The following is a 19,593-nucleotide window of genomic DNA, read 5'->3' as shown; positions in this document are numbered from 1 at the left end:
AGGTACTTTTCCACCACTGTGTGTTTCATATCTGCAAAGTAGTTCCTCTTTAAATAGTCCAAGAGCCACCCATCAAAAATGTGCTGTACCTTGACCCAGGTAACTAAACGTCAACAACATCACTTATAATGTTATGAATGTATACAACGATTGGTCTAATCCAATGCTGATTGGGTAAAGCGCATTCCAGCCAGTGTCTATTCCACAAATTACCACTGGCTAAATCTACGACTTTAAATTCAATTTACTCAGTTGCATCTGACCCGCAATCCACTGTATCATAAGCCCAGCCAGGCACTTTATGAACTTGATCTCCACCATAAAAGCATCTAGACATTATCTCACGTTTCTTTTTAGGCCAACATTTAGTTTTCAACAGCAAGATTTGTATAAACGTTGCTGTCTGCTTCTCCGAAATTTGCAACATGGTTTCATATTCAAATTCCATCTCCAGCTGTCCCATATCAAAGTAATGAACAAGAGTCGCGACAGCGTTTCTCAGCTAGAGACAGACAGAAATTCCAATTGAAAAGAAGGTACAAGGTTGCAGCAGCCTAGACAGCTTCAGTGTTGGAACTGACCGTGTTACTGTCGCTGTGTTGTCGGCTAGCTGCTCTGAACAGAGAGCACATGTTCTGTGCCAGGGCGAAATCGCGCCTCATTAGCTCATTGTTATGTATGTATCCAAATAAATGTCACTAGACAACAGCTTAAAACAAATGTAGATAATGTTCATCTGTTTGACGAGACTAAAATTGGCCAGCTTGCAAACCAGGAAGAAGGGTTGTCTCGGATTTAACACCCGTGACAATATCCTGCAAACACCGGCTTCTCGGCATTTTAATTTAAATGAACACTGTGGCTCAACTTGTAAAAAGTTGCAATTATTATTTATTTTTTTTAAATAAAGTTAAGAATGTTTGCATCGAAATCCCAGCACATCTTGGGTTTATTTCCCTAAAAACATTTCGGTGTTGCCGTTTTACCTTGATTACTTTTGTTGCACACGGAACTATTTGTGCGCTCGGTGTTTGACACGTTACCGGTCTTTTTTTGGCCGTGGGATTAAAATAAAAATCGCCATATTGAACGTCTTCTGTAAACCCAGTTTTGTCCCATAGTTTCTAAGCAACCAACCAGTTTATGAAAGCGCTTCATTGGTCATGGTTTAATACCAATCGAAAAATCATAGTCAAACACATCATCAACGTTCATGATCAGTTTTAAAACAGAGGAAAACATACACTGAATGACAAAATGACTCACTGCGTCCACAGCCAAATACATACCTGGAATCACCGCGACTTGTGTAGTAGCTTTGTTATATCCAAATGTAGATTATATTACCATGTTCTACACGATAATTGCATAACTTGCTACTCAGTTTGTGTGTCACTAGTAGATGTTATTGTATTTCGTTCAATATGTCGCTAACCTTCAAGCATGCCTCCACTTCTATAATATTCTTCTTCGATTATGTTTAACGGCGGTTGGCAGCCAATACATGTTGCATTACCGCCACCTACTAGACTGGAGTATAACTACCTTATACGTGGTTTGAAAACGTAAAATAAATACAAAAAAAAAAAATACCCTACCATCTAACCCTGCACTCACTAAAACCCACCACCTTACTCCACTATTTAAATCTCTCTAGTCCTACCTCAGACCAACAGCCTGAAAGGACGGGACACCATCACTCAACACACCCTGTAACTCTTCTGATGTCAAGTCTTGTACACCCAAATAGCTCACTGCAGCTGCCACCACGACCTCAATATCCAGCGACTTACGTTCCATCCCTACAGTACAGTTGATAACCACTGCTATAAATACTAAAATCTTATCTTACTGAAGCATATTGTACCAGTCAAAAGTTTGGACACACCTACTCATTCAAGGGTTTTTTCTTATTTGTACTATTTTCTACACTGTAGAATATTAGTGAAGACATCAAAACTATGAAATAACACATGTGGAATCATGTCGTAACCAAAAGTGTTAAATTAAAATATATTTTAGATTCTTCAAAGTAGCTACCTTGACAGCTTTGCACACTTTTCACATTCTCTCAACCAGCTTCACCTGGAGTGCTTTTCCAACAGTCTTGAAGGAGTTCCCACATATGCTGAGCACTTGTTGGCTGCTTTTCCTTCACTCTGCGGTCCAACTCATCCCAAACCATTTCAATTGGGTTGATGTCAAGTGATTGTGGAGGCCAGGTCATCTGATGCAACACTCCATCACTCTCCTTCTTGGTTATTTAGCCCTTACACAGCCTGGAGGTGTGTTGGGTCATTGTCCTGTTGAAAACAAATTATAGTCCCACTAAGTCCCTCTAAGCCCAAACCAGATGGGATGGCGTATCGCTGCAGAATGCTGTGCTAGCCATGCTGGTGAAGTGTGCCTTGAAATCTAAATAAATCACAGACAGTGGCGCCAGCAAAGCACCCCTACACCATCACACTTCCTCCTCCATGCTTCACGGTTGGAACCACACCTGCAGCGATCATCCGATCACCTACTCTGGTCTCACAAAGACATGGTGATTGGAACCAAAAACCTCGGACTCATCAGACCAAAGGACAGATGAGCATTGTTTTGAAACTGATCATGAACGTTTATGACTTGTTGGCTATGATTTTTCGATTGGTTTTAAACCATGACCAATGAAGCTCTTTCATAAAAAGTTGGTTGTTTAGAAACTATGTGGCTAAAACTGGGTTTTCAGAAGACGTTCAATATAGTGATTTTTATTTTAGTCCAAGGGCCAAAAAGCATTGGTAGCATACGTTTCTTCAGTTTATTTGATTTTGATGCCTGAGACAAATTCGTTCTTATCCCTTCTTGCTAGCTAGCCAACTACGGCTAACTTACAGTCACTTCAAAAAAAGAATAACACTGGCTACAGTTACATTTGTTTAAGCTGTTTTCTAGTGACGTTGATTCGGATACATGTACTCTCTCTTCAGGACACAAGTTGTTCAGAGGAGCTAGCCAACAACACAGCTACAGGAACAATATCAGTTTTAAACACAGACGCTGTAAAGGCTGCTGCAATTTGTTTCGTGACATTTCTTTGTATATATATATCCATAAAAATGATGCCAGATGATTCATGATTTTGGCTGGCTGAGAAACGCTGCCTGCCTGCCTGTCTCGTCGCGACTCTTACTTGTTCATTGCTATGATATGGGACAGCTGGAGATGGCAATTTGAATATTGAAACAATGTTGAAAACGTTGGAGAGACAGCAAGGTTTATTCAAATCTCCACTGTTGAAATCGAAATATTAGTCTAAAAGAAATGTGAGATAATGTCTAGATGCTTTTTATAGTGGAGATCAAGTTTATAAATTGCCTGGCTGGGCTGATAAGACAGTGGATTGCGGTCAGATGCAACTGAGTAAATTGGAATTTTAAAGTCGTAAAGTCAGATCTTTATTTATTTAGATGATTTTTTAAAATTATAACATTTCAAATTACAATAAACTTTTATTTTCTCTGAAGAAACATACAATTACATTAAAAGCAAAAAATATATAAATACCACAAAAATTTACTTTCAAAAGTTAAAGTTACTAAAAGAAAAGGTCACAGTTGTACAAACATATGGTTGTTGTTGTAAGAATACAGTGTTTTTGTTGTTATTAATACATTCTAGAGATTTTATTAGATATTGGATTTCAAGTAAAAATGTATTGCATTTGGTGATAGATTTCAAATATTTGTTTTCGTGTAACTAACATTTACCAGAGAGAATGAAGAATGAATAACTCATTCAGTGGTCTTGTTTTCATTTGAATAATAACGTTACATTTTTCATTGTAAATACCTGGGTCTTATTGATGTAATAAAACATGTAACTACGTAACTCGCTCCAACATAACTTCACAGAGTCACACTCATATTTTTTTTTTTGTATAATAGTTTCCCCTTTTGTCACAGAAAAGGCATATTTCTTTTACGTCAATGACTAGACAAGTTATTGCAAGGGTATATTTTGTATATATTTTGGGTATATTTTGTGCAACATTTAAAGTCAACTTATTTGACTTAATTCTATTTTTTAAATGTGTGAGGGAGCCAAGTTTTCTTCCGTTAAATTCAGAAGAATTTCCCTCTAGGAGAGATCTGGTTGGAGTTATTATTTTTACATTTCTTATCCAGCAGGGGGAACCTTCTAACATAAATTCCACATCTATCTTCTCCAAAACACAAATGACATTTCATGAATTGAGTAAATCTTGAAGGTGTTGCTTTGCAGATAGAATTACATTTATGTTTTGGTAAGTTCTATGTTTCCAAGACCTTCCTATAAAAGAGTAGATCTAGCTGGTCTGTCAAATAAATAGAGACAGTAGATCTAGCTGGTCTTACAAATAATAGGACAGAACAAAGAGCTGTTTTTTATAATAGAGACAGTAGATCTAGCTGTTCCATAGAAGTGTCAGTAGATCTAGCTGGTCTGAAAATAGTAGACAGTAGATCTAGCTGGTCTGTCAGATAAAAGAGACAGTCATCTAGCTGGACAGTCATGGTAATAGAGACAGTAGATCTAGCTGGTCTGTCATAATATAATAGAGACAGTAGATCTAGCTGGTCTGTCATAATATATAGAGACAGTAGATCTAGCTGGTCTGTCATAATATAGAGACAGTAGATCTAGCTGGTCTGTCATAATCCAGTAGATCTAGCTGGTCTGTCATAATATAATAGAGACAGTAGATCTAGCTGGTCTGTCATAATATAATAGAGACAGTAGATCTAGCTGGTCTGTCATAATATAATAGAGACAGTAGATCTAGCTGGTCTGTCATAATATAATAGAGACAGTAGATCTAGCTGGTCTGTCATAATATAATAGAGACAGTAGATCTAGCTGGTCTGTCATAATATAATAGAGACAGTAGATCTAGCTGGTCTGTCATAATATAATAGAGACAGTAGATCTAGCTGGTCTGTCATAATATAATAGAGACAGTAGATCTAGCTGGTCTGTCATAATATAATAGAGACAGTAGATCTAGCTGGTCTGTCATAATATAATAGAGACAGTAGATCTAGCTGGTCTGTCATAATATAATAGAGACAGTAGATCTAGCTGGTCTGTCATAATATAATAGAGACAGTAGATCTAGCTGGTCTGTCATAATATAATAGAGACAGTAGATCTAGCTGGTCTGTCATAATATAATAGAGACAGTAGATCTAGCTGGTCTGTCATAATATAATAGAGACAGTAGATCTAGCTGGTCTGTCATAATATAATAGAGACAGTAGATCTAGCTGGTCTGTCATAATATAATAGAGACAGTAGATCTAGCTGGTCTGTCATAATATAATAGAGACAGTAGATCTAGCTGGTCTGTCATAATATAATAGAGACAGTAGATCTAGCTGGTCTGTCATAATATAATAGAGACAGTAGATCTAGCTGGTCTGTCATAATATAATAGAGACAGTAGATCTAGCTGGTCTGTCATAATATAATAGAGACAGTAGATCTAGCTGGTCTGTCATAATATAATAGAGACAGTAGATCTAGCTGGTCTGTCATAATATAATAGAGACAGTAGATCTAGCTGGTCTGTCATAATATAATAGAGACAGTAGATCTAGCTGGTCTGTCATAATATAATAGAGACAGTAGATCTAGCTGGTCTGTCATAATATAATAGAGACAGTAGATCTAGCTGGTCTGTCATAATATAATAGAGACAGTAGATCTAGCTGGTCTGTCATAATATAATAGAGACAGTAGATCTAGCTGGTCTGTCATAATATAATAGAGACAGTAGATCTAGCTGGTCTGTCATAATATAATAGAGACAGTAGATCTAGCTGGTCTGTCATAATATAATAGAGACAGTAGATCTAGCTGGTCTGTCATAATATAATAGAGACAGTAGATCTAGCTGGTCTGTCATAATATAATAGAGACAGTAGATCTAGCTGGTCTGTCATAATATAATAGAGACAGTAGATCTAGCTGGTCTGTCATAATATAATAGAGACAGTAGATCTAGCTGGTCTGTCATAATATAATAGAGACAGTAGATCTAGCTGGTCTGTCATAATATAATAGAGACAGTAGATCTAGCTGGTCTGTCATAATATAATAGAGACAGTAGATCTAGCTGGTCTGTCATAATATAATAGAGACAGTAGATCTAGCTGGTCTGTCATAATATAATAGAGACAGTAGATCTAGCTGGTCTGTCATAATATAATAGAGACAGTAGATCTAGCTGGTCTGTCATAATATAATAGAGACAGTAGATCTAGCTGGTCTGTCATAATATAATAGAGACAGTAGATCTAGCTGGTCTGTCATAATATAATAGAGACAGTAGATCTAGCTGGTCTGTCATAATATAATAGAGACAGTAGATCTAGCTGGTCTGTCATAATATAATAGAGACAGTAGATCTAGCTGGTCTGTCATAATATAATAGAGACAGTAGATCTAGCTGGTCTGTCATAATATAATAGAGACAGTAGATCTAGCTGGTCTGTCATAATATAATAGAGACAGTAGATCTAGCTGGTCTGTCATAATATAATAGAGACAGTAGATCTAGCTGGTCTGTCATAATATAATAGAGACAGTAGATCTAGCTGGTCTGTCATAATATAATAGAGACAGTAGATCTAGCTGGTCTGTCATAATATAATAGAGACAGTAGATCTAGCTGGTCTGTCATAATATAATAGAGACAGTAGATCTAGCTGGTCTGTCATAATATAATAGAGACAGTAGATCTAGCTGGTCTGTCATAATATAATAGAGACAGTAGATCTAGCTGGTCTGTCATAATATAATAGAGACAGTAGATCTAGCTGGTCTGTCATAATATAATAGAGACAGTAGATCTAGCTGGTCTGTCATAATATAATAGAGACAGTAGATCTAGCTGGTCTGTCATAATATAATAGAGACAGTAGATCTAGCTGGTCTGTCATAATATAATAGAGACAGTAGATCTAGCTGGTCTGTCATAATATAATAGAGACAGTAGATCTAGCTGGTCTGTCATAATATAATAGAGACAGTAGATCTAGCTGGTCTGTCATAATATAATAGAGACAGTAGATCTAGCTGGTCTGTCATAATATAATAGAGACAGTAGATCTAGCTGGTCTGTCATAATATAATAGAGACAGTAGATCTAGCTGGTCTGTCATAATATAATAGAGACAGTAGATCTAGCTGGTCTGTCATAATATAATAGAGACAGTAGATCTAGCTGGTCTGTCATAATATAATAGAGACAGTAGATCTAGCTGGTCTGTCATAATATAATAGAGACAGTAGATCTAGCTGGTCTGTCATAATATAATAGAGACAGTAGATCTAGCTGGTCTGTCATAATATAATAGAGACAGTAGATCTAGCTGGTCTGTCATAATATAATAGAGACAGTAGATCTAGCTGGTCTGTCATAATATAATAGAGACAGTAGATCTAGCTGGTCTGTCATAATATAATAGAGACAGTAGATCTAGCTGGTCTGTCATAATATAATAGAGACAGTAGATCTAGCTGGTCTGTCATAATATAATAGAGACAGTAGATCTAGCTGGTCTGTCATAATATAATAGAGACAGTAGATCTAGCTGGTCTGTCATAATATAATAGAGACAGTAGATCTAGCTGGTCTGTCATAATATAATAGAGACAGTAGATCTAGCTGGTCTGTCATAATATAATAGAGACAGTAGATCTAGCTGGTCTGTCATAATATAATAGAGACAGTAGATCTAGCTGGTCTGTCATAATATAATAGAGACAGTAGATCTAGCTGGTCTGTCATAATATAATAGAGACAGTAGATCTAGCTGGTCTGTCATAATATAATAGAGACAGTAGATCTAGCTGGTCTGTCATAATATAATAGAGACAGTAGATCTAGCTGGTCTGTCATAATATAATAGAGACAGTAGATCTAGCTGGTCTGTCATAATATAATAGAGACAGTAGATCTAGCTGGTCTGTCATAATATAATAGAGACAGTAGATCTAGCTGGTCTGTCATAATATAATAGAGACAGTAGATCTAGCTGGTCTGTCATAATATAATAGAGACAGTAGATCTAGCTGGTCTGTCATAATATAATAGAGACAGTAGATCTAGCTGGTCTGTCATAATATAATAGAGACAGTAGATCTAGCTGGTCTGTCATAATATAATAGAGACAGTAGATCTAGCTGGTCTGTCATAATATAATAGAGACAGTAGATCTAGCTGGTCTGTCATAATATAATAGAGACAGTAGATCTAGCTGGTCTGTCATAATATAATAGAGACAGTAGATCTAGCTGGTCTGTCATAATATAATAGAGACAGTAGATCTAGCTGGTCTGTCATAATATAATAGAGACAGTAGATCTAGCTGGTCTGTCATAATATAATAGAGACAGTAGATCTAGCTGGTCTGTCATAATATAATAGAGACAGTAGATCTAGCTGGTCTGTCATAATATAATAGAGACAGTAGATCTAGCTGGTCTGTCATAATATAATAGAGACAGTAGATCTAGCTGGTCTGTCATAATATAATAGAGACAGTAGATCTAGCTGGTCTGTCATAATATAATAGAGACAGTAGATCTAGCTGGTCTGTCATAATATAATAGAGACAGTAGATCTAGCTGGTCTGTCATAATATAATAGAGACAGTAGATCTAGCTGGTCTGTCATAATATAATAGAGACAGTAGATCTAGCTGGTCTGTCATAATATAATAGAGACAGTAGATCTAGCTGGTCTGTCATAATATAATAGAGACAGTAGATCTAGCTGGTCTGTCATAATATAATAGAGACAGTAGATCTAGCTGGTCTGTCATAATATAATAGAGACAGTAGATCTAGCTGGTCTGTCATAATATAATAGAGACAGTAGATCTAGCTGGTCTGTCATAATATAATAGAGACAGTAGATCTAGCTGGTCTGTCATAATATAATAGAGACAGTAGATCTAGCTGGTCTGTCATAATATAATAGAGACAGTAGATCTAGCTGGTCTGTCATAATATAATAGAGACAGTAGATCTAGCTGGTCTGTCATAATATAATAGAGACAGTAGATCTAGCTGGTCTGTCATAATATAATAGAGACAGTAGATCTAGCTGGTCTGTCATAATATAATAGAGACAGTAGATCTAGCTGGTCTGTCATAATATAATAGAGACAGTAGATCTAGCTGGTCTGTCATAATATAATAGAGACAGTAGATCTAGCTGGTCTGTCATAATATAATAGAGACAGTAGATCTAGCTGGTCTGTCATAATATAATAGAGACAGTAGATCTAGCTGGTCTGTCATAATATAATAGAGACAGTAGATCTAGCTGGTCTGTCATAATATAATAGAGACAGTAGATCTAGCTGGTCTGTCATAATATAATAGAGACAGTAGATCTAGCTGGTCTGTCATAATATAATAGAGACAGTAGATCTAGCTGGTCTGTCATAATATAATAGAGACAGTAGATCTAGCTGGTCTGTCATAATATAATAGAGACAGTAGATCTAGCTGGTCTGTCATAATATAATAGAGACAGTAGATCTAGCTGGTCTGTCATAATATAATAGAGACAGTAGATCTAGCTGGTCTGTCATAATATAATAGAGACAGTAGATCTAGCTGGTCTGTCATAATATAATAGAGACAGTAGATCTAGCTGGTCTGTCATAATATAATAGAGACAGTAGATCTAGCTGGTCTGTCATAATATAATAGAGACAGTAGATCTAGCTGGTCTGTCATAATATAATAGAGACAGTAGATCTAGCTGGTCTGTCATAATATAATAGAGACAGTAGATCTAGCTGGTCTGTCATAATATAATAGAGACAGTAGATCTAGCTGGTCTGTCATAATATAATAGAGACAGTAGATCTAGCTGGTCTGTCATAATATAATAGAGACAGTAGATCTAGCTGGTCTGTCATAATATAATAGAGACAGTAGATCTAGCTGGTCTGTCATAATATAATAGAGACAGTAGATCTAGCTGGTCTGTCATAATATAATAGAGACAGTAGATCTAGCTGGTCTGTCATAATATAATAGAGACAGTAGATCTAGCTGGTCTGTCATAATATAATAGAGACAGTAGATCTAGCTGGTCTGTCATAATATAATAGAGACAGTAGATCTAGCTGGTCTGTCATAATATAATAGAGACAGTAGATCTAGCTGGTCTGTCATAATATAATAGAGACAGTAGATCTAGCTGGTCTGTCATAATATAATAGAGACAGTAGATCTAGCTGGTCTGTCATAATATAATAGAGACAGTAGATCTAGCTGGTCTGTCATAATATAATAGAGACAGTAGATCTAGCTGGTCTGTCATAATATAATAGAGACAGTAGATCTAGCTGGTCTGTCATAATATAATAGAGACAGTAGATCTAGCTGGTCTGTCATAATATAATAGAGACAGTAGATCTAGCTGGTCTGTCATAATATAATAGAGACAGTAGATCTAGCTGGTCTGTCATAATATAATAGAGACAGTAGATCTAGCTGGTCTGTCATAATATAATAGAGACAGTAGATCTAGCTGGTCTGTCATAATATAATAGAGACAGTAGATCTAGCTGGTCTGTCATAATATAATAGAGACAGTAGATCTAGCTGGTCTGTCATAATATAATAGAGACAGTAGATCTAGCTGGTCTGTCATAATATAATAGAGACAGTAGATCTAGCTGGTCTGTCATAATATAATAGAGACAGTAGATCTAGCTGGTCTGTCATAATATAATAGAGACAGTAGATCTAGCTGGTCTGTCATAATATAATAGAGACAGTAGATCTAGCTGGTCTGTCATAATATAATAGAGACAGTAGATCTAGCTGGTCTGTCATAATATAATAGAGACAGTAGATCTAGCTGGTCTGTCATAATATAATAGAGACAGTAGATCTAGCTGGTCTGTCATAATATAATAGAGACAGTAGATCTAGCTGGTCTGTCATAATATAATAGAGACAGTAGATCTAGCTGGTCTGTCATAATATAATAGAGACAGTAGATCTAGCTGGTCTGTCATAATATAATAGAGACAGTAGATCTAGCTGGTCTGTCATAATATAATAGAGACAGTAGATCTAGCTGGTCTGTCATAATATAATAGAGACAGTAGATCTAGCTGGTCTGTCATAATATAATAGAGACAGTAGATCTAGCTGGTCTGTCATAATATAATAGAGACAGTAGATCTAGCTGGTCTGTCATAATATAATAGAGACAGTAGATCTAGCTGGTCTGTCATAATATAATAGAGACAGTAGATCTAGCTGGTCTGTCATAATATAATAGAGACAGTAGATCTAGCTGGTCTGTCATAATATAATAGAGACAGTAGATCTAGCTGGTCTGTCATAATATAATAGAGACAGTAGATCTAGCTGGTCTGTCATAATATAATAGAGACAGTAGATCTAGCTGGTCTGTCATAATATAATAGAGACAGTAGATCTAGCTGGTCTGTCATAATATAATAGAGACAGTAGATCTAGCTGGTCTGTCATAATATAATAGAGACAGTAGATCTAGCTGGTCTGTCATAATATAATAGAGACAGTAGATCTAGCTGGTCTGTCATAATATAATAGAGACAGTAGATCTAGCTGGTCTGTCATAATATAATAGAGACAGTAGATCTAGCTGGTCTGTCATAATATAATAGAGACAGTAGATCTAGCTGGTCTGTCATAATATAATAGAGACAGTAGATCTAGCTGGTCTGTCATAATATAATAGAGACAGTAGATCTAGCTGGTCTGTCATAATATAATAGAGACAGTAGATCTAGCTGGTCTGTCATAATATAATAGAGACAGTAGATCTAGCTGGTCTGTCATAATATAATAGAGACAGTAGATCTAGCTGGTCTGTCATAATATAATAGAGACAGTAGATCTAGCTGGTCTGTCATAATATAATAGAGACAGTAGATCTAGCTGGTCTGTCATAATATAATAGAGACAGTAGATCTAGCTGGTCTGTCATAATATAATAGAGACAGTAGATCTAGCTGGTCTGTCATAATATAATAGAGACAGTAGATCTAGCTGGTCTGTCATAATATAATAGAGACAGTAGATCTAGCTGGTCTGTCATAATATAATAGAGACAGTAGATCTAGCTGGTCTGTCATAATATAATAGAGACAGTAGATCTAGCTGGTCTGTCATAATATAATAGAGACAGTAGATCTAGCTGGTCTGTCATAATATAATAGAGACAGTAGATCTAGCTGGTCTGTCATAATATAATAGAGACAGTAGATCTAGCTGGTCTGTCATAATATAATAGAGACAGTAGATCTAGCTGGTCTGTCATAATATAATAGAGACAGTAGATCTAGCTGGTCTGTCATAATATAATAGAGACAGTAGATCTAGCTGGTCTGTCATAATATAATAGAGACAGTAGATCTAGCTGGTCTGTCATAATATAATAGAGACAGTAGATCTAGCTGGTCTGTCATAATATAATAGAGACAGTAGATCTAGCTGGTCTGTCATAATATAATAGAGACAGTAGATCTAGCTGGTCTGTCATAATATAATAGAGACAGTAGATCTAGCTGGTCTGTCATAATATAATAGAGACAGTAGATCTAGCTGGTCTGTCATAATATAATAGAGACAGTAGATCTAGCTGGTCTGTCATAATATAATAGAGACAGTAGATCTAGCTGGTCTGTCATAATATAATAGAGACAGTAGATCTAGCTGGTCTGTCATAATATAATAGAGACAGTAGATCTAGCTGGTCTGTCATAATATAATAGAGACAGTAGATCTAGCTGGTCTGTCATAATATAATAGAGACAGTAGATCTAGCTGGTCTGTCATAATATAATAGAGACAGTAGATCTAGCTGGTCTGTCATAATATAATAGAGACAGTAGATCTAGCTGGTCTGTCATAATATAATAGAGACAGTAGATCTAGCTGGTCTGTCATAATATAATAGAGACAGTAGATCTAGCTGGTCTGTCATAATATAATAGAGACAGTAGATCTAGCTGGTCTGTCATAATATAATAGAGACAGTAGATCTAGCTGGTCTGTCATAATATAATAGAGACAGTAGATCTAGCTGGTCTGTCATAATATAATAGAGACAGTAGATCTAGCTGGTCTGTCATAATATAATAGAGACAGTAGATCTAGCTGGTCTGTCATAATATAATAGAGACAGTAGATCTAGCTGGTCTGTCATAATATAATAGAGACAGTAGATCTAGCTGGTCTGTCATAATATAATAGAGACAGTAGATCTAGCTGGTCTGTCATAATATAATAGAGACAGTAGATCTAGCTGGTCTGTCATAATATAATAGAGACAGTAGATCTAGCTGGTCTGTCATAATATAATAGAGACAGTAGATCTAGCTGGTCTGTCATAATATAATAGAGACAGTAGATCTAGCTGGTCTGTCATAATATAATAGAGACAGTAGATCTAGCTGGTCTGTCATAATATAATAGAGACAGTAGATCTAGCTGGTCTGTCATAATATAATAGAGACAGTAGATCTAGCTGGTCTGTCATAATATAATAGAGACAGTAGATCTAGCTGGTCTGTCATAATATAATAGAGACAGTAGATCTAGCTGGTCTGTCATAATATAATAGAGACAGTAGATCTAGCTGGTCTGTCATAATATAATAGAGACAGTAGATCTAGCTGGTCTGTCATAATATAATAGAGACAGTAGATCTAGCTGGTCTGTCATAATATAATAGAGACAGTAGATCTAGCTGGTCTGTCATAATATAATAGAGACAGTAGATCTAGCTGGTCTGTCATAATATAATAGAGACAGTAGATCTAGCTGGTCTGTCATAATATAATAGAGACAGTAGATCTAGCTGGTCTGTCATAATATAATAGAGACAGTAGATCTAGCTGGTCTGTCATAATATAATAGAGACAGTAGATCTAGCTGGTCTGTCATAATATAATAGAGACAGTAGATCTAGCTGGTCTGTCATAATATAATAGAGACAGTAGATCTAGCTGGTCTGTCATAATATAATAGAGACAGTAGATCTAGCTGGTCTGTCATAATATAATAGAGACAGTAGATCTAGCTGGTCTGTCATAATATAATAGAGACAGTAGATCTAGCTGGTCTGTCATAATATAATAGAGACAGTAGATCTAGCTGGTCTGTCATAATATAATAGAGACAGTAGATCTAGCTGGTCTGTCATAATATAATAGAGACAGTAGATCTAGCTGGTCTGTCATAATATAATAGAGACAGTAGATCTAGCTGGTCTGTCATAATATAATAGAGACAGTAGATCTAGCTGGTCTGTCATAATATAATAGAGACAGTAGATCTAGCTGGTCTGTCATAATATAATAGAGACAGTAGATCTAGCTGGTCTGTCATAATATAATAGAGACAGTAGATCTAGCTGGTCTGTCATAATATAATAGAGACAGTAGATCTAGCTGGTCTGTCATAATATAATAGAGACAGTAGATCTAGCTGGTCTGTCATAATATAATAGAGACAGTAGATCTAGCTGGTCTGTCATAATATAATAGAGACAGTAGATCTAGCTGGTCTGTCATAATATAATAGAGACAGTAGATCTAGCTGGTCTGTCATAATATAATAGAGACAGTAGATCTAGCTGGTCTGTCATAATATAATAGAGACAGTAGATCTAGCTGGTCTGTCATAATATAATAGAGACAGTAGATCTAGCTGGTCTGTCATAATATAATAGAGACAGTAGATCTAGCTGGTCTGTCATAATATAATAGAGACAGTAGATCTAGCTGGTCTGTCATAATATAATAGAGACAGTAGATCTAGCTGGTCTGTCATAATATAATAGAGACAGTAGATCTAGCTGGTCTGTCATAATATAATAGAGACAGTAGATCTAGCTGGTCTGTCATAATATAATAGAGACAGTAGATCTAGCTGGTCTGTCATAATATAATAGAGACAGTAGATCTAGCTGGTCTGTCATAATATAATAGAGACAGTAGATCTAGCTGGTCTGTCATAATATAATAGAGACAGTAGATCTAGCTGGTCTGTCATAATATAATAGAGACAGTAGATCTAGCTGGTCTGTCATAATATAATAGAGACAGTAGATCTAGCTGGTCTGTCATAATATAATAGAGACAGTAGATCTAGCTGGTCTGTCATAATATAATAGAGACAGTAGATCTAGCTGGTCTGTCATAATATAATAGAGACAGTAGATCTAGCTGGTCTGTCATAATATAATAGAGACAGTAGATCTAGCTGGTCTGTCATAATATAATAGAGACAGTAGATCTAGCTGGTCTGTCATAATATAATAGAGACAGTAGATCTAGCTGGTCTGTCATAATATAATAGAGACAGTAGATCTAGCTGGTCTGTCATAATATAATAGAGACAGTAGATCTAGCTGGTCTGTCATAATATAATAGAGACAGTAGATCTAGCTGGTCTGTCATAATATAATAGAGACAGTAGATCTAGCTGGTCTGTCATAATATAATAGAGACAGTAGATCTAGCTGGTCTGTCATAATATAATAGAGACAGTAGATCTAGCTGGTCTGTCATAATATAATAGAGACAGTAGATCTAGCTGGTCTGTCATAATATAATAGAGACAGTAGATCTAGCTGGTCTGTCATAATATAATAGAGACAGTAGATCTAGCTGGTCTGTCATAATATAATAGAGACAGTAGATCTAGCTGGTCTGTCATAATATAATAGAGACAGTAGATCTAGCTGGTCTGTCATAATATAATAGAGACAGTAGATCTAGCTGGTCTGTCATAATATAATAGAGACAGTAGATCTAGCTGGTCTGTCATAATATAATAGAGACAGTAGATCTAGCTGGTCTGTCATAATATAATAGAGACAGTAGATCTAGCTGGTCTGTCATAATATAATAGAGACAGTAGATCTAGCTGGTCTGTCATAATATAATAGAGACAGTAGATCTAGCTGGTCTGTCATAATATAATAGAGACAGTAGATCTAGCTGGTCTGTCATAATATAATAGAGACAGTAGATCTAGCTGGTCTGTCATAATATAATAGAGACAGTAGATCTAGCTGGTCTGTCATAATATAATAGAGACAGTAGATCTAGCTGGTCTGTCATAATATAATAGAGACAGTAGATCTAGCTGGTCTGTCATAATATAATAGAGACAGTAGATCTAGCTGGTCTGTCATAATATAATAGAGACAGTAGATCTAGCTGGTCTGTCATAATATAATAGAGACAGTAGATCTAGCTGGTCTGTCATAATATAATAGAGACAGTAGATCTAGCTGGTCTGTCATAATATAATAGAGACAGTAGATCTAGCTGGTCTGTCATAATATAATAGAGACAGTAGATCTAGCTGGTCTGTCATAATATAATAGAGACAGTAGATCTAGCTGGTCTGTCATAATATAATAGAGACAGTAGATCTAGCTGGTCTGTCATAATATAATAGAGACAGTAGATCTAGCTGGTCTGTCATAATATAATAGAGACAGTAGATCTAGCTGGTCTGTCATAATATAATAGAGACAGTAGATCTAGCTGGTCTGTCATAATATAATAGAGACAGTAGATCTAGCTGGTCTGTCATAATATAATAGAGACAGTAGATCTAGCTGGTCTGTCATAATATAATAGAGACAGTAGATCTAGCTGGTCTGTCATAATATAATAGAGACAGTAGATCTAGCTGGTCTGTCATAATATAATAGAGACAGTAGATCTAGCTGGTCTGTCATAATATAATAGAGACAGTAGATCTAGCTGGTCTGTCATAATATAATAGAGACAGTAGATCTAGCTGGTCTGTCATAATATAATAGAGACAGTAGATCTAGCTGGTCTGTCATAATATAATAGAGACAGTAGATCTAGCTGGTCTGTCATAATATAATAGAGACAGTAGATCTAGCTGGTCTGTCATAATATAATAGAGACAGTAGATCTAGCTGGTCTGTCATAATATAATAGAGACAGTAGATCTAGCTGGTCTGTCATAATATAATAGAGACAGTAGATCTAGCTGGTCTGTCATAATATAATAGAGACAGTAGATCTAGCTGGTCTGTCATAATATAATAGAGACAGTAGATCTAGCTGGTCTGTCATAATATAATAGAGACAGTAGATCTAGCTGGTCTGTCATAATATAATAGAGACAGTAGATCTAGCTGGTCTGTCATAATATAATAGAGACAGTAGATCTAGCTGGTCTGTCATAATATAATAGAGACAGTAGATCTAGCTGGTCTGTCATAATATAATAGAGACAGTAGATCTAGCTGGTCTGTCATAATATAATAGAGACAGTAGATCTAGCTGGTCTGTCATAATATAATAGAGACAGTAGATCTAGCTGGTCTGTCATAATATAATAGAGACAGTAGATCTAGCTGGTCTGTCATAATATAATAGAGACAGTAGATCTAGCTGGTCTGTCATAATATAATAGAGACAGTAGATCTAGCTGGTCTGTCATAATATAATAGAGACAGTAGATCTAGCTGGTCTGTCATAATATAATAGAGACAGTAGATCTAGCTGGTCTGTCATAATATAATAGAGACAGTAGATCTAGCTGGTCTGTCATAATATAATAGAGACAGTAGATCTAGCTGGTCTGTCATAATATAATAGAGACAGTAGATCTAGCTGGTCTGTCATAATATAATAGAGACAGTAGATCTAGCTGGTCTGTCATAATATAATAGAGACAGTAGATCTAGCTGGTCTGTCATAATATAATAGAGACAGTAGATCTAGCTGGTCTGTCATAATATAATAGAGACAGTAGATCTAGCTGGTCTGTCATAATATAATAGAGACAGTAGATCTAGCTGGTCTGTCATACTATAATAGAGACAGTAGATCTAGCTGGTCTGTCATAATATAATAGAGACAGTAGATCTAGCTGGTCTGTCATAATATAATAGAGACAGTAGATCTAGCTGGTCTGTCATAATATAATAGAGACAGTAGATCTAGCTGGTCTGTCATAATATAATAGAGACAGTAGATCTAGCTGGTCTGTCATAATATATAGAGACAGTATATCTAGCTGGTCTGTCATATATAATAGAGACAGTAGATCTAGCTGGTCTGTCATAATATAATAGAGACAGTAGATCTAGCTGGTCTGTCATAATATAGACAGTAGATCTAGCTGGTCTGTCATAATATAATAGAGACAGTAGATCTAGCTGGTCTGTCATAATATAATAGAGACAGTAGATCTAGCTGGTCTGTCATAATATAATAGAGACAGTAGATCTAGCTGGTCTGTCATAATATAATAGAGAGATCTCTGGTCTGTCTAATATAATATTAGAGACTGTCATAATATAATGGTCAGTAGAATATAATAGATAGTAGAGATCTAGCTGGTCTGTCATAATATAATAGAGACAGTAGATCTAGCTGGTCTGTCATAATATAATAGAGACAGTAGATCTAGCTGGTCTGTCTATTATAATAGAGACAGTAGTGGTCATATATATAATAGAGACAGTAGATCTAGCTGGTCTGTCATATAATAGAGACAGTAGATCTAGCTGGTCTGTCATAATATAATAGAGACAGTAGATCTAGCTGGTCTGTCATAATATAATAGAGACAGTAGATGAGCTGGTGTCTAATACAATAGATCTACAGTAGAATAGAACTATAATAATAGATCTAGATCTGCTGGTCTCATATATAATAGAGACAGTAGATCTAGCTGGTCTGTCATAGCATGGTCTGGGTAATATAATAAAAGTAGATAGATTCTAGCTGGTCTGTCATAGAGACAGTAGATCTAGCTGGTCTGTCTTATAATAGAGACAGTAGATCTAGCTGGTCTGTCAAATATAATAGAGACAGTAGATCTAGCTGGCTCTGTCATAATAATAGATAAGGCAGTGTCTGTTTTCTTAGGACAGTAGATTAGCTGGTCTGTCATAATATAATAGAGACAGTAGATCTAGGTGGTTTCAGAAGTTAATCTAGAAGTCATGGGAGACGGTGTGGCCACATAACGCTGTTTATATAATAGCCTCAGATACACAATTTTACAAATGTGATTTTGGACTGTTTAATGAAGGAAATCCAAATCCCTTTTGAGTTGAACTAAATCAGAGGACCGCCCCTGAGCCCAGTTAGAGTCAGGCATCCTGGGACAGCCCCTTTTCTGCAATTCCGAATAAAACCCAACTTTGAGAATGATCACCAGACCATGTTCTCTCAGTCACGGGAGTACAAAGGTTGCAGACCATTGCGGAATCTTTTAACCATACCACGTGGTTAAATCTTAGACTATCTATCCTGACAGAATAAGAACAAGTCTTTGATATGAATTACTAGTCTGCAGCTAGGAATTCGGTATCATTGAACGCGAAGAACAACAACCGCCGAAACATCCATTCTATAACGAAACGAATGTCACTCTGAACACACCACTCTGACCACACACATACACACACAGAGACAGAGAGACAGAGAGAGAATGAAACAGAGAAAGAATGAGAGAGAGAGAATGAGAGAGAGA

The sequence above is a fragment of the Oncorhynchus kisutch genome, unplaced genomic scaffold (genome assembly GCF_002021735.2).
Source record: "Oncorhynchus kisutch isolate 150728-3 unplaced genomic scaffold, Okis_V2 Okis09a-Okis19a_hom, whole genome shotgun sequence".
NCBI lineage: Eukaryota > Metazoa > Chordata > Actinopteri > Salmoniformes > Salmonidae > Oncorhynchus > Oncorhynchus kisutch.
The sequence above is the reverse complement of the archived record's forward strand: the minus strand, read 5'-3'. Positions refer to the sequence as shown.